This window comes from Aethalodelphis obliquidens, unplaced genomic scaffold, assembly GCF_003676395.1.
Source record: "Aethalodelphis obliquidens isolate GAN/ISIS:26980383/991018 unplaced genomic scaffold, ASM367639v1 scaffold24, whole genome shotgun sequence".
Lineage (NCBI taxonomy): Eukaryota > Metazoa > Chordata > Mammalia > Artiodactyla > Delphinidae > Aethalodelphis > Aethalodelphis obliquidens.
The window spans coordinates 4,086,068-4,101,087 of record NW_020837968.1 but is presented as its reverse complement, the minus strand read 5'-3'; positions in this window follow the sequence as shown (position 1 = coordinate 4,101,087).

Below are 15,020 nucleotides of genomic sequence, written 5' to 3'. Positions count from 1 at the left end.
TTTTCAAAACGTACATGCCTCATTCTTTTCAGGGACAATCTGGTGACTAACTATACAAAGAGAAGGTACCTTGAAATAAGACCTTAGATACCCAAAATCACAATTCAATGAAATGAACCTCTAACAAAACTCTGGATACCACGGCAGATGGGTGAAGTCATCTGAGACTGAGGAATGTAAGGTACCATTGTCAAGCTCTCCCGGTCACCTCTACTAAAACTCTGCCACTTCAGGGGAGAAGACTGTTTTGCTTTAAGGTTTTGTTCACATTTTAGAACATCTAAGGTAATGAGCAGAACTTTAAAATTATGTTTTTTGAAATTATTAAGAAAATATAGTTATTAGAAATTAAACTAACAAAAGAAGAGGCACAGTGTGCCCGTGGGGATAGTTCTGTAAAACAATCCAACTGGGAGACTAGGTTTTTTCTTTTTCTTCTTTTATCATAGCCATTTCATTTGACAGCCATCAGCTGTAAAGAGTCATCCACTAATCTTGTCATTTGATGCTGAGAATTAGGGTAATGCCGGCAGCTTTCACAGTATTATACATAGGCCGCCTTCCTGCTAATGGATATTTTCTATCAGCATTGCATTTAGAATTTTAGTCAATTAGAGCTTCTTTTGTTACTTGCTCATAGAAAATAAAAGGAACGTATCAAATATGAGATTAATTATGGCCGACCCAAGGTTGTTTCATTCAAATTCAATGAGAATTTCTTCTGATAGAGAAGTAGTACAGCCAGTTAAGGCAGTCCCTCAATGAGACGCTTTAGAAACAGTCAGACTAGTAAAGAGAAATCACAGTTGTTTTTAGCTGGAAAATTCTGTCATTTAAACGTTTTTTTTAGTTCTCTGGTTTAAAAAAGGAATGTCAAACGGGGGCATGAAAAAAATGCTGATGCCATGGCATCTAAAAGCTGCCATTTTAATTTCGCTTGTTTCATCAGTATCTTATCAGTTTCCATGAACATTCTCACAAGAATAGAGTCCTCAGATTACTCGTCATTTTATTATACAATTACTAATCACATTTTAAAAACTTCGTAAATCCCAGTGCGGAAAAGGTTTGCCTGTTTATCAGTTGCATGTGGAGGCTTGAAGGGCTGCAGAATGGTTCAAGATCCATGACATATTTTGCTACCACCTCTGTTTGCTTATTACATTTCATTACTGTCAGCAAATAGAAGGGGATTATGAAACAAGTAATATATCATCTCTGTGTGCCTCTGACATTTCTTCATGCTTTTGAGAAGCGCTGAATTCAGCCTTTGTTCTGGACTATCTTTTTAGTATTTGTATAGTTAACTGCCTTGGAAGTGTTTCCCTTTGGAATAAGAGGCAGGTGTGATCACCGTCTAGTAGAATAAGAAAACGAAGCCAAAGATAGGCATTCTTATTGCCCATTATGAGTGGTTCACTAACCTCAGTGTCCTGGAAACTACCCACCACATGTGCAGATGTCACCTGTGCCCCTTTGTATTGCTGTGTGGGAATGTGAACTTGAGGAACCAGTGCAAATGCTGACCTTTGTCTCTGATCAGCTATTGCGGTGATCAGCTGTCCTTTGTCTCTGACCCAGGAGTCTCATATCCTACCAGCAACCCTGGCACTATGGCAGGCCTACTCGTTAGCTTGGAAGTAGAATAAAACCGCAGACCCTTCACAGGTCCTGACCATTCCAAACCCTCTGCTTGGCTTCTCTAATATTATTCAGTTAATGTTATTATTTTAGATCTCTCCTTCATATTCCTTAGTTTAGGATTTGGGTTTTGCCAGCAATGTCCACTGAGCCTCATTTATTCATCTGCAGAATGAAGACATTTATAGCTATCTTATGGCCTATTTGGAGAATGAAATGAAATAATATATGTAAGAAAACATTTTGTAAAGCAGTGTACCACTTTTAGTCATTTCAGTTATTCCTTCTGTACCTCACATTGAGTTTTCTGTTGTAATGTGCTAGTGATCATTAAGATAAAAATAATTATAATAATCTGTCATCAGGAGACTCTAAAGCATCCTTGTGAAGTTAGAAAATAGGGGCAGAACTTTTTGTCTTTTTGTTTCAATTGGAAAATGAAGACAAAGAAACTAACTTTTTCCCATAGTTTCACTGGTTTTAGGACTCAGATACTTTAGGAAGCAGTCACCATTAATGCATGGAAATCCATGGATGTCTGTATCCCTGGAGCATTATTTCCAGAATCTCCTTTTCATAAATTTGGTCATTGAATTATAGCTCTTAAAATTTTTCTAAAAACAACAACAACAAAACTAATACTGCTGGACACTTTTACATAGGAATATCTTCTTTTTGACATCTTCACAGAGTACGAAATTTAAAATATCTGTAAATATTGAAAATAGCAAACTGGACTGGATGGATATATATTATAGTCCGTAATCTAGTGTCAAACGTAGACTAAAACCCAGTTAACTAACACCCCTGTGGAGTTCAGTCTTACCTAACCTTACCTCTGTCACGGTGTGCTGTCTATTTTCAAAGGTTTAGGGATGGGTGATGGAAGATAGGACAGTGGGTCCTGACAGAAAGCCGAAGTCTAGGTCTCTAGTTCATGTGACTTTCTCAGTGGACTCATTTCTCATGAACCCATTCATGCTGGGTTTATTTTCTGTAAGCAGTTCCTAACCATGGACATCCTGTTAATAGATAAGATCCCTCCTCATAGCAAATAACATTCTTTTATCTGCTCCACGGTCCAGTTAACCCTCTCGACAAAGAGATTAGATCTGGTCACTTGCTTTCTCCCTCAGGGACTTCTAATGGTAAACGCAGTGCACAATCTCAAACTAGGTGCATTAAATCTTTTCTCTCCCAATACTAGAAAAGAAAAATGAAAAAGTCACTTTTGGGCAACTTAAGCATTATATTTGGAACTCATCCTGATGTTGTAGTTGAAAGTTTGCTAAACATTTTCTATGTGTTAGCTCATTTCATCATAGAAGTAACCAGGCAAGATTGGGGGTACTATTCAACGTTTACAAATGAGGAAATTGAACTTTAAAGGAAGTAAATTTTTTTCCCAAATTCACGAAGGTGTAACTGTCAGAATCAAGAGTTGAATCCAGATCTCTCCTAACATACATTCCAAGCACTTTCTGTGTATCACGCATTAATTTTGCCCCAGGGATGTGTTATCTGTGTATTGATTTTCTGTGGTCTGTCTTGGGGTTTGGTTTCTCCCAAAACAGTGACTGCCTTGGCAGAAACCTTCAACTGGTTTGGGGGAGCAGGTGCTGAACCTCTGCAATTTACCACAGAGAACTTTTTTGGTTGACCCTGGAATGTACTGACAGTGAGTCTACCATTAAAGAAATACTTTCCATTCTGTCCACATGCCTTATTTCACATACCTTTGTACTCACTTGAACTAACTAAAATGGCAGTTATCAAAATAGGGAACTTTCAGATCCTTACAATCAAGAGGATGGAGAAGAGAATGACCCGGGAGAGTACTCAGAGAACAATAGAACCCCACGAGTATATTTCACGTAGCGGACTGAGGTTGAATGAGATTCTCTTGGGGCCCAAGTGCCTTCCTTGGGTGGATGTTAAGGGCCTCTTTGTCTTCAAGAATGCCTCTGTGCTTATTTTCCCTTTTTTCTCTCACCCAAGCACACACACACCCACGAAAAAACCTTTTATTGGTTTTGTATTATGTGTTGAACACTTTAGCTATTGTATCTTCTGCAGCTTCATCTTTCCAGAAGCCCTGGGCCTCTCTTTTCTCTACCTTTTTTTGAGGGTAGCAAAATCGTTTAGAAGGAAGGTGGTAGGTGTGTGTGTCTTTGTGTAAACCTGTATGTAGGGGTTGTGGGTGGAGGATACACCGCAGTTTACAAACTTTGAAAATCTGTGTTCTAGTTGTTAAAGTATTTGAAAATATAATTTGAGGGCTCTTAAAAATAGGTACTTATTTTGCTGGTGGGTTAGAAGTGGTCCTACATAGCATACTAGGAATTTATTATTCAATTTTCTTTTTGTAAATCGCATATAATAAATCATTTATGAAAGGTAAATAGTATGTTTTTAAACACAACATTTATATATTTAGTAGTTGCTTTATAGTGTGTTCCCCACACATTATATGTAATTGATGAACAAAGTTGTTTATTATTTAAAATGCATGCTATTTCTTGTTATACCATTGCCCATTTAACAGTAATTAATACAAAGCAAATAGAGTTAATCAGATGGCAGAAATAGGATGTCCTAAAACCAAGAATTATAAGTTATCCTGCTACTTGTTTATGTATTATGGGTTGTTCAACAGAAAGTTCCACAATTTATTTGTAGAAAGATTCAACCTTTGAATATTGTTACACAAAGGGTTGAGATAAACAGCTTTGAGTCATTCAACTTCGCTTCTTAATCTTCTGGAAAGTCACACGTGGAAAAGTAACAAGAGTTTGATGGTAGATAGGTGTTTTCTTACTGAGAATTGACAAGAGAAGAGCCCTGGCTTGGCTGCCATGAGTCATCATTCCTACCTCCTCTTTGATGGGTACACTGGTGGGTGCCTTTGGGTAAATCATTTAATGTCTCAGAGCTTAGGGTTCTTAACTGGGAAATGTGTTCCTTTCTCTGAAATGCTCACTTTGTTGGGCCACATAGAGGAATGAATAAGGCGATGCCTGGAATGCTGTTCCCCAGCACTTCCCACGCTGGATCCTTTGCACCCATCTAATCTCAACTAAAAGGCAACTTGTTAGAAAGGCTTGCCCCTCCTGTTCTCCACTGCCCTGCATCTCACCGAATCTTCCCAGTCCTGGGCTGTCAGGACTTACTACTTTTTCGCAGCACTTACTATTATCTGAAATTAGCTTGCTTGCATATTTGTCTACTTGTTTATTTCCTTTTGCTCCCATAAAATGTCAATTTCATAAGGTTAAGGAACTTTATGTTTCCTTCTATCTCCCCTAGGACTGTAGCTAAGACAATGTCTGGTGCATAGTAAGCATTGAGCAAACGTATAGAGGCAGAAAATGGACATGAAAAAGGTAAAAAGTGTAAAGCACATGCACATTGGCTACTTTGATTTCATATTAAAGGCACTTCTGTTTTATTCAGATGTGTGTATTGTTAGAGCAGTTTTTCCCCTAGAGGCTTTGCGGGTGTCAGAGTTTTTTTTTTTTTTTTTTTTTTGCTTTTCTCTTTTTAAAAAGGATCTATGGAGAGTATTGGCTGAGTGAACCATGGTGAAGACACAATAAGTGTAGCTATTAATGCAGGAGCCAAGGATGCAGTTTGTGAAAGGAAATAACATAGGAATGACCCTGTTTTGACCAGGGCCTGGTATGGAAATCGTCTAATTACTAATGGGACTGAACAGGAGGAGATGAAGAGATAAAGCTGTGGTCAAAGAGACTTCATCTCTCTGGTTGTAATGAGAAACCTTCAATATCCAGTTGTACCTGCTGTGACCTAAACCAATTAAAGCTGGTCTTTCATGGATGCCAGCTATTTCTGTGAAAGCTCAGGTTTACCTGAGGAAACTTTACTGTTAATAAGTTTATTCAGTACAACCACATGGGGAATATCATTTTGATGGGAGAGATAATCTTCAGCAATTTAACCAGCTAAAAATAGATATGCCTCCATTCCTGGATCAAAATGTGCATACATTAAAGGACAGAGGAAAATAATCTTTTTGGTTTGCTTTGAAAGGCTGGTTGCTTGAGTGCCTGGGCCAGTGGAGCAGTAGATCCTGTTGGTTGATAATGTCTAGAATTAAAGTAACCAGGTCCCAATCATGGCGAATCATTAACTCTATGATTTAATTCTATAAGCCGCTATTTCCTCAGCTATAAGATGAAGAGAGCGATGACAGCATCCTTGTAGGGTTGTTTTGAGCGTTAATTGAGCATTAAGTGGATATATAAACATCCATACTAAAAGCAGCATCTGACACATGGGAAGTACATCACCATGGTTAGCTATTATTGCAGTCTTCCTCTCTTATGTGTCACCCCAAAAGGGGAATAGAGATCTAACTGCTTCTTCGGTGGCTCTGTGGTTTTGCAGCTCTAGTTCTTTGAAGTAAAATGTTCCTCCTGTTGTTTTGGAGCTCTGGAGGAGTAGGAATTATCCTAGGTCTTTGACACAGTGGGTAATAAATCAAGTGAAGGGAGAGTCACAGCGGAAGGGAGCAGGGGTTACTGCAGTTGTCCTGTGAGCCTATAGCTTTCCATAGAGATTATTAAATATTGCTAGTTTCCTGTGCTGCTTTTTCAGAAGAAAACTAGTGTTTTTGAAATAAATTCTTTTCACGAAAGACTCACATTAAAAAAATCTTATCTTTTGGGACATTCATATGAACAGAATATGAGAAAAGTAATTTATGTCTCTTGGTTCTTAAAGGCTTCTGTTTTTTTTGGAAATAGACCTTATTTTTTTACTTCAAAGTATTAAATTAGCAGTATCATTTTTATATAAGGAATTTGAAATGGCTCAGGTGTATTAAACACTCTAAAACTCAGATGAGGAAATGTGTATATGTATCTATATCTATGTACACATATACGTAATTTCCATTCTTTCTTTGTTGCTTTATTTATGTTTATTGGAGTATACGGTGCTTTACAATGTTGTGTTAGTTTCTGCTGTGCAGCAAAGTGAATCAGCCCTACATATACATACATCCCCTCCTTTTTGGATTTCCTTCCCAATTAGGTCACCACAGAGCAATGAGTAGAGTTCCCTGTGCTATACAGTATGTTCTCATTAGTTATCTATTTTATACAGAGTATCGATAGTGTATATATGTCAATCCCAATCTCCCAATTCATCCCACTCCCCCCTTTCCCCCTTGGCATCCATATGTTTGTTCTCTATGTCTCTGTCTCTATTTCTGCTTTGTAAATAAGATCATCTATATCATTTTTCTAGACTCTACATATATGCATTAATAAACAATACTTGTTTTTCTATTTCTGACTTACTTCACTCTGTATGACAGTCTCTAGGTCCATCCACGTCTCTACAAATGACCTAGTTTCGTTCTTTTTATGGCTAATATTCCATTGTATAAATGCACCACATCTTCTTTATCCACTCCTCTGTTGATAGACGTTTAGGTTGTTTCCATGTCTTGGCTATTGTAAATAGTGCTGCAGTGAACATTGGGGTGCATGTGTCTTTTTGCATTATGATTTTCTCTGGGTATATGCCCAGTAGTGGCATTGCTGGGTCATATGGTAGTTCCATTTTTGGTTTTTTAAGGTTCTCCATAGTGGCTGTATCAATTTACATTCCCACCAACAGTGAAAGAGGGTTCCCTTTTCTCCACACCCTTTCCAGCATTTGTTGTTTGTAGGTTTTTTGATGATGGCCATTCTGACCAGTGTGAGGTGATATGTCCTTGTAGTTTTGAATTGCATTTCTCTAATAATTAGTGATGTTGAGCATCTTTTCATGTGCCTTTGGGCCATCTGTATCTCTTTTTTGGAGAAATGTCTATTTAGGTCTTCTGCTCATTTTTGGATTGGGTTGTTTTTTTGATACTGAGCTGCATGAGCTGCTTGTATATTTTGGAGATTAATCTTTTGTCAGTTGCTTCATTTGCAAATATTTTCTCCCATCCTGAGGGTTGTCTTTATGTTTTGTTTATGGTTTCCTTTGCTGTGCAAAAGCGTTTAAATTTCATTAGGTCCCATTTGTTAATTTTGTTTTTATTTTCATTTCCTCCAGGAGATGGGTCTAAAAAGACCTTGTTGCATAATCTCTGTTCTTTTTAAGTAGTTGTTAAGAGGGGGAAAACATAGCTTGCTTTTAAGATTGGTCCTGATTGATAAACTCCTCTGATATTTGCCCAGGTAACCCTGTTGCATGAAGATCTAGACTTCGTTTCTTTTATTAATTTGTTGGCTTCAATCACAAGATGTGGTGATGTCTCTGCATTAACCAATCCTATAAGCTATCATCAATGCACTGCCTGAGATGTGTGAAGCCATTAGGCCAAAAAGGAAAGTTTTCACATTTAAAAAATAAGTAACAACAATCCTCCAGAAAAAGAATTCAGAATAACAATAGTGAAGATGATCCAGGACCTTGGAAAAAGAATAGAGGCAAAGGTCGAGAAGATGCAAGAAATGTTTAACAAAGACGTAGAAGAATTAGAGAAAAAACACCTAGAAAAATTAAAGAACAAACAAACAGAGATGAGCAATACGATAAATGAAATGAAAAATACACTAGATGGAATCAATTGGAGAATAACTGAGGCAGAAGAACGGATAAGTGACCTGGAAGACAGAATGGTGAAAATCACTGCTGCAGAACAGAATAAAGAAAAAAGAATGAAAAGAAATGAAGACTGCCTAAGAGCAACATTAAACATTAAACATTAAAGGAACAACATTAAACACACCAACAATCACATTATACGGGTCCCAAAAGGAGAAGAGAAAGAGAAAGGACCCGAGAAAATATTTGAAGAGATTATAGTTGAAAACTTCCCTCACATGGGAGAGGAAATAGCCACCCAAGTCCAGGGAGCGCAGGGAGTCCCAAGCAGGATAAACCCAAGGAGAAACACGCTGAGACACATAGTAATCAAGTTGACAAAAATTAAAGACAAAGAAAAATTATTAAAAGCAGCAAGGGAAAAATGACAACATACAAGGGAACTCCCATAAGGTTAACAGCTGATTTTTCAGCAGAAACTCTATAAGCCAGAAGGGAGTGGCACAATATATGTAAAGTGATGAAAGGGAAGGACCTACAACCAAGATTACTCTACCCGGCAAGGATCTCATTCAGATTTTCTGGAGAAATCAAAAGCTTCACAGACAAGCAAAAGCTAAGACAATTCAGCACCACCAAATCAGCTCTATGACAAATGCTAAAGGAACTTCTCTAAGTGGGGAACACAAGAGAAGAAAAGCACCTACAAAAACAAACCCAAAACAGGTAAGAAGATGGTAATAGCAACATACATATCGATAATCACTTTAAATGTGAATGGATTAAATGCTCCAACCAAAAGACACAGGCTTGCTGAATGGATACAAACAAGACCCATATATATGCTGTCTACAAGAGACCCACTTCAGACTGAGGGACACATACAGATTGAAAGTGAGGGGATGGAAAAAGATATTCCATGCAAATGGAAATCTAAAGAAAACTGGAGTAGCAATACTCATATCAGATAAAATAGACTTTAAAATAAAGAATGTTACAAGAGACAAGGAAGGACACTATATAACGATCAAGGGATCAAGCCAAGAAGAAAATATAACATTTATAAATATATATGCACCCAACATAGGAGCACCTAAATACGTAAGGTAAATGCTAACAGCTATAAAGAGGAAATCGACAGTAACACAATAATAGTGGGGGACTTTAACACCTCACTTACACCAATGGACAGAAAATCCAGACAGAAAATTAACAAAGAAATACAAGGTTTAAATGACATAATAGACCAGAGAGATTAAATTGATATTTATAAGACATTCCATCCAAAAACAGCAGATTACACTTTCTTCTCAAGTGCACATGGGACATTCTCCAGGATAGGTCATATCTTGGGTTATAGATCAAGCCTTGGTAAATGTAAGAAAGTTGAAATCATATCAGGCATATTTTCCAACCACAATGCTATGAGATTAGATATAAATTACAGGGAAAAAATGTAAAAAACACAAACACATGGAGGCTAAACAATATGTTATTAAATAACTAAGGGATCACTGAAGAAATAAAAAAATATCTAGAAACAAATGGCAATGAAAACACGATGATTCAAAAACTATGGGCTACAGTAAAAGCAATTCTAAGAGGGAAGTTTATAGCAATACACTCGTACCTCAAGAAACAAGAAAAATCTCAAACAATCTAACCTTACAAGTAAAGGAACTAGAGAAAGAAGAATAAACAAAACCCAAAGTTAGTAGAAGGAAAGAAATCATAAAGATCAGAGCAGAAATAAATGAAATAAAAACAAAGAAAACAATAGCAAAGATCAATAAAACTAAAAGTTGGTTCTTTGAGAAGGTAAACAATGATAAACCTTTAGCCAGACTCATCAAGAAAAAAAGGGAGAAGACTCAAATGAACAGAATTAGAAATGAATAAGGAGAAGTAAAAACTGACACTACAGAAATACAAAGGATCATAAAAGACTACTACAAGCAACTCTATGCCAATAAAATGGACAACCTGGAAGAAATGGACAAATTCTCAGAAAGGTATAACCTTCTATGACTAAACCAGGAAGAAATAGAAAATGTAAACCAATCACCAACTGATGAAATTGAAACTGTAGTTAAAAATCTTCCAGCAAACAAAAGTCTAGGGCCAGATGGCTTCACAGGTGAATTCTATCAAACATTGAGAGAAGAGCTAACACCCATCCTTCTCAAACTCTTCCAAAAAATTGCAGAGGAAGGAACACTCCCAAACTCATTCTATGAGGCCACCATCACCCTGATACCAAAACCACACAAAGATACTACAAAAAAAGAAAATTACAGACCAATATCACTGATGAATATAGGTGCAGAAATCCTCAACAAACTACTAGCAAACGGAATCCAACAACACATTAAAAGGATCATACACCATGATCAAGTGGGATTTATCCCAGGAATGCAAGCGTTCTTCAATATACACGAATCAATCAATGTGATACACCACATTAACAAATTGAAGAAGGAAAACCATATGATCATCTCAATAGATGCAGAAAAAACTTTTGACAAAATTCAACACCCATTTATGGTAAAAACTCCCCAGAAAGTGGGCGTAAAGGGAACCTACCTCAACATAATAAAGGCCATATATGACAAACCCACAACAAACATCATTCTCAGTGGTGAAAAACAAAGCATTTTCTGTAAGATCAGGAAGAAGACCTGGATGTCCCCTCTCATCACTATTATTCACCATAGTTTTGGAAGTTCTAGCCATGGCAATCAGAGAAGAAAAAGAAATAAAACAAACACAAATTCGAAAAGAAGAAGTAAAATAGTCACTGTTTGCTGATGATATGATACTATACATACAAAATCCTAAAGATGTCACCAGAAAACTACTAGAGCTAATCAGTGAATTTGGTTCAGTTGCAAGATACAAAATTAACGCACAGAAATCTCTTTCATTCCTATACACTAACAATGAAAGATTAGAAAGAGAAATTAAGGAAGCAATCCCATTCACCACTGCAACAAAAAGAATAAAGTACCGGGCTTCCCTGGTGGCGCAGTTGTTGAGAGTTCGCCTGCCGATGCAGGGGACACGCGTTCGTGCCCCGGTCTGGGAAGATCCCACATGCTGCAGAGCGGCTAGGCCCGTGAGCCATGGCCGCTGAGCCTGCGCGTCCGGAGCCTGTGCTCCACAACAGGAGAGGCCACAATAGTGAGAGGCCCGCATACCGCAAAAAAAAAAAAAAAAAGAATAAAGTACCTAGGAATGAACATACAGGTAAAAGACCTGTACTCAGAAAACGGTAAGACACTGATGCAAGATATCAAAGATAACACAAACAGGTGGAGGGATATACCATGTTCTTGGATTGGAAGAATCAATATTGTGAAAATGACTATAGTACCCAAAGCAATCTGCAGATTCAGTGCAGATTCAGTGCAATCCCTATCCAATTACCAATGGCATTTTTTACAGAACTTGAACAAAAAATCTTAAAATTTGTATGGAGACACAAAAGACCCCAAATAGCCCAAGCAATCTTGAGGGGAAAAAAAGGAGCTGGAGGAATCAGACTCCCTGACTTCAGACTATACTACAAAGCTACAGTAATCAAGACAATATGGTACTGGCATGAAACAAATACAGATCAGTGGAACAGGACAGAAAACCCAGAGATAAACCCACGCACCTATGGTCAACTAATCTGTGACAAAGAAGGCAAGGATATACAATGGAGAAAAGACAGTCTCTTCAATAAGTGGTGCTGGGAAAACTGGACAGCTACATGTAAAAGAACAAAATTAGAACACTCCCTAACACCATAAAAAACAATAAACTCAAAATGGATTAACGACCTAAATATAAGACCAGACACTATAAAACTCTTAGAGGAAAACATAGGAAGAACCCTCTTTGACATAAATCACGGCGAGATCCTTTTTGACCCACCTCCTAGAGTTATGGAAATAAAAACAAAACTTAAAAGATTTTGCACAGCGAAGGAAACTATAAACAGGACCAAAAGACAACCCTCAGAATGGGAGAAAATATTTACAAATGAATCAGTGGACAAAGGATTAATCTCCAAAATATATAAACAACTCATGCAGCTCAATATTAAAAAAAACCAAACAACCTAATCCAAAAATGGGCGGAAGACCTAAATAGACATTTCTCCAAAGAAGAGATACAGATGGCCAAAGAGGCCCATGAAAAGATGCTCAACATCACTAATTATCAGAGAAATGCAAATCAGAACTGCAATGAGTTATTCCCTCATGCTGGTTAGAATGGGCATCATCAGAAAGTCTACAACAACAAATACTGGAGAGGGTGTGGAGAAAAGGGAACGCTCTTGCACTGTTGGTGGGAATGTAGATTGATTCAGCCACTATGGAGAACAGTATGGATGTTACTTAAAAAACTAAAAATAGAATTACCATATGACCCAGCAATCCCAATACTGGGCATATAGCCAGAGAAAACCATAATTCAAAAAGACACATGTACCCCAATGTTCATTGCAGCACTATTTACAATAGCCAGGTCATGGAAACAACTGAAATGCCCATCAGCAGACAAATGGATAAAGAAGTTGTGGTACATATATACAGTGGAATATCCCTCAGCCATGAAAAGGAACGAAATTGGGTTATTTGTAGAGACGTGGATGGACTTAGAGACTTTCATACAGAGTGAAGCAAGTCAGAAAGAGAAAAACAAATATTGTATATTAACGCATATATGTGGAATCTAGAAAAGTGGTACGGATGAACCGGTTTGCAAGGTAGAAACAGAGACAGATGTAGAGAGCAAATGTATGGACACCAGGGGGTGAAATCGGGGGTGGGTGGTGGTGGTGTGATGAATTGGGAGATTGGGATTGACATATATACTAATACGTATAAAATAGGTAATTAATAAGAACGTGCTGTATAAAAAAATAAAATTCAAATAAAAAGTAAAATGCAGTCAAAAAATAAAAAAGGTTTGTGAGGGAAGTACAGAGAGCTATGGTTACGGCTCTCATAGTCTCCAACCATGCACCAGATTCTTTCCTGGGATAGAGATCCAAGGATACATAAACAAGGTACTTGCCCCTAAGGGAACTCAAAGTTTGGAGATGGAGGGGAGAGGGAAAAACCGGGAAACAGAAGTACCATGGAATATTCTCAAGTAATTCTCATTATTATGGTCCCTGTGTGTAGCCCGGTTTATCTAAGAGCTAGCTGTGTGTTTCCCTAGACAAATAAATACTTCTGGGATCTTGTCTGCCAAAGCCATTTCCAGCAATATGTACAGCTCTGAATTTTGCTTTAAAATTATATATCTACATCGACATATCTATATATATCCATTGTTTTCCTTTGGGGCTATGTAAGACAGCAATTCTTTTCTCATCAATCATATTTTTTCAAATAAAATTGTAAAGAAATCCTTGCCCTTTCATTTTCTCAGGTTAATTTTACAGTATTTTGTCAATTAAAAATTACTATGTCTGTTAGAATTTCATTAAATTTAGAAATCAATTTGAAGATGCCTGCATCTTAACAATATTTATTCCTCAAATTCCTGGAAGTCATTTATGTGTCTCAACAAAGTTTTATAGTTCAGGAATTTTGAAGCTACTGGGAACAAACTGGAAAATTAACTGGAATTATGAAGTCTGTGAATTCAGAGGATCCACCTTGCTATCTCAGCTGAATGTTAATTACGATAATAAAATTAGATTTTGGAAAGTAGTTTCATAGCAACCATCTTATTTTATCCTCTCGTTTATTGTAAATAATATAATGTAATTCCTAAAATCCCCAATTTTACACATTCCCTCTGCCCAACTTGCTCTTTTATCCCCATAAATGTATCTTTAAATTATGTATTTCCTTCAAAGTCAGCTAGAAGATTAGTCTTCTGCAGAGCATTTCTTTTTTCCCCTCTCAGTTTTGTTGAGAAATGGTTGATATATAACATGGTATTAGTTTAAAGTGTGCAACGTAATAATTTGATAGATGTATATGTTGCAAAGTGATCACCACAATAAACTTAGTTATCCCAGGGGCATTCCCTGATCTCCCCAACTCACTCAAAGAAGTACTCTTCTCTCCTAAATGCCTTTGTCTCTGTCTGTCATAGGAAATATATAATTTGCATTTAATTATGTGTTTGCAAGTCTCTGGGTCACTATAGCACCCAGCACAGGGCCTGTTAATAGTGGGGCACCCAAGTGGCCATATCGTTAATGGTTGCCTGGCTTCCTGGCCACATGGCCGTGAGGATGGAGAAGCTGCTGTGCAGGTCGATTTCCATGTGCACCCAGACCACCGAGGAGCAACATTCACCTATAGTTATGAAACCCACATTTTAAGCTTAGGATACCTGTCTCCATTACCAGCTTTATCTCATATTTTGTGTCACAACCTTACTATATAAAAAATTATGACAGTAATGAGTCCTTCTCTGAGTGAATATTGGAAATGTCATAGATGCAAAATAATCCTTAATCAGATCTACCCTTCCTCTTCTTTCTGTTTTCCTTCTCTCTTTTCTTGCTACTGTTCCAGTTATTTTTATACTTTTATAGGAGTGCTTTGTGAAACCCAGATCTATTTATATATAGCTACATTTTTATCACCTTAAGATGATAAGAAGAGGTATGGGGCTCCAATGTGTTTCATTAAAAAGGCAGTAATATAATGTCTTGTATCGTTAAGTCCATGTAACACCTTAAACACACAACAGAGGATGCAAATACATCTGCGAGTGTACATATATATAAACTTACAAGGATATATATTTACACACACACACACACACACACACACACACACACACACACACACACA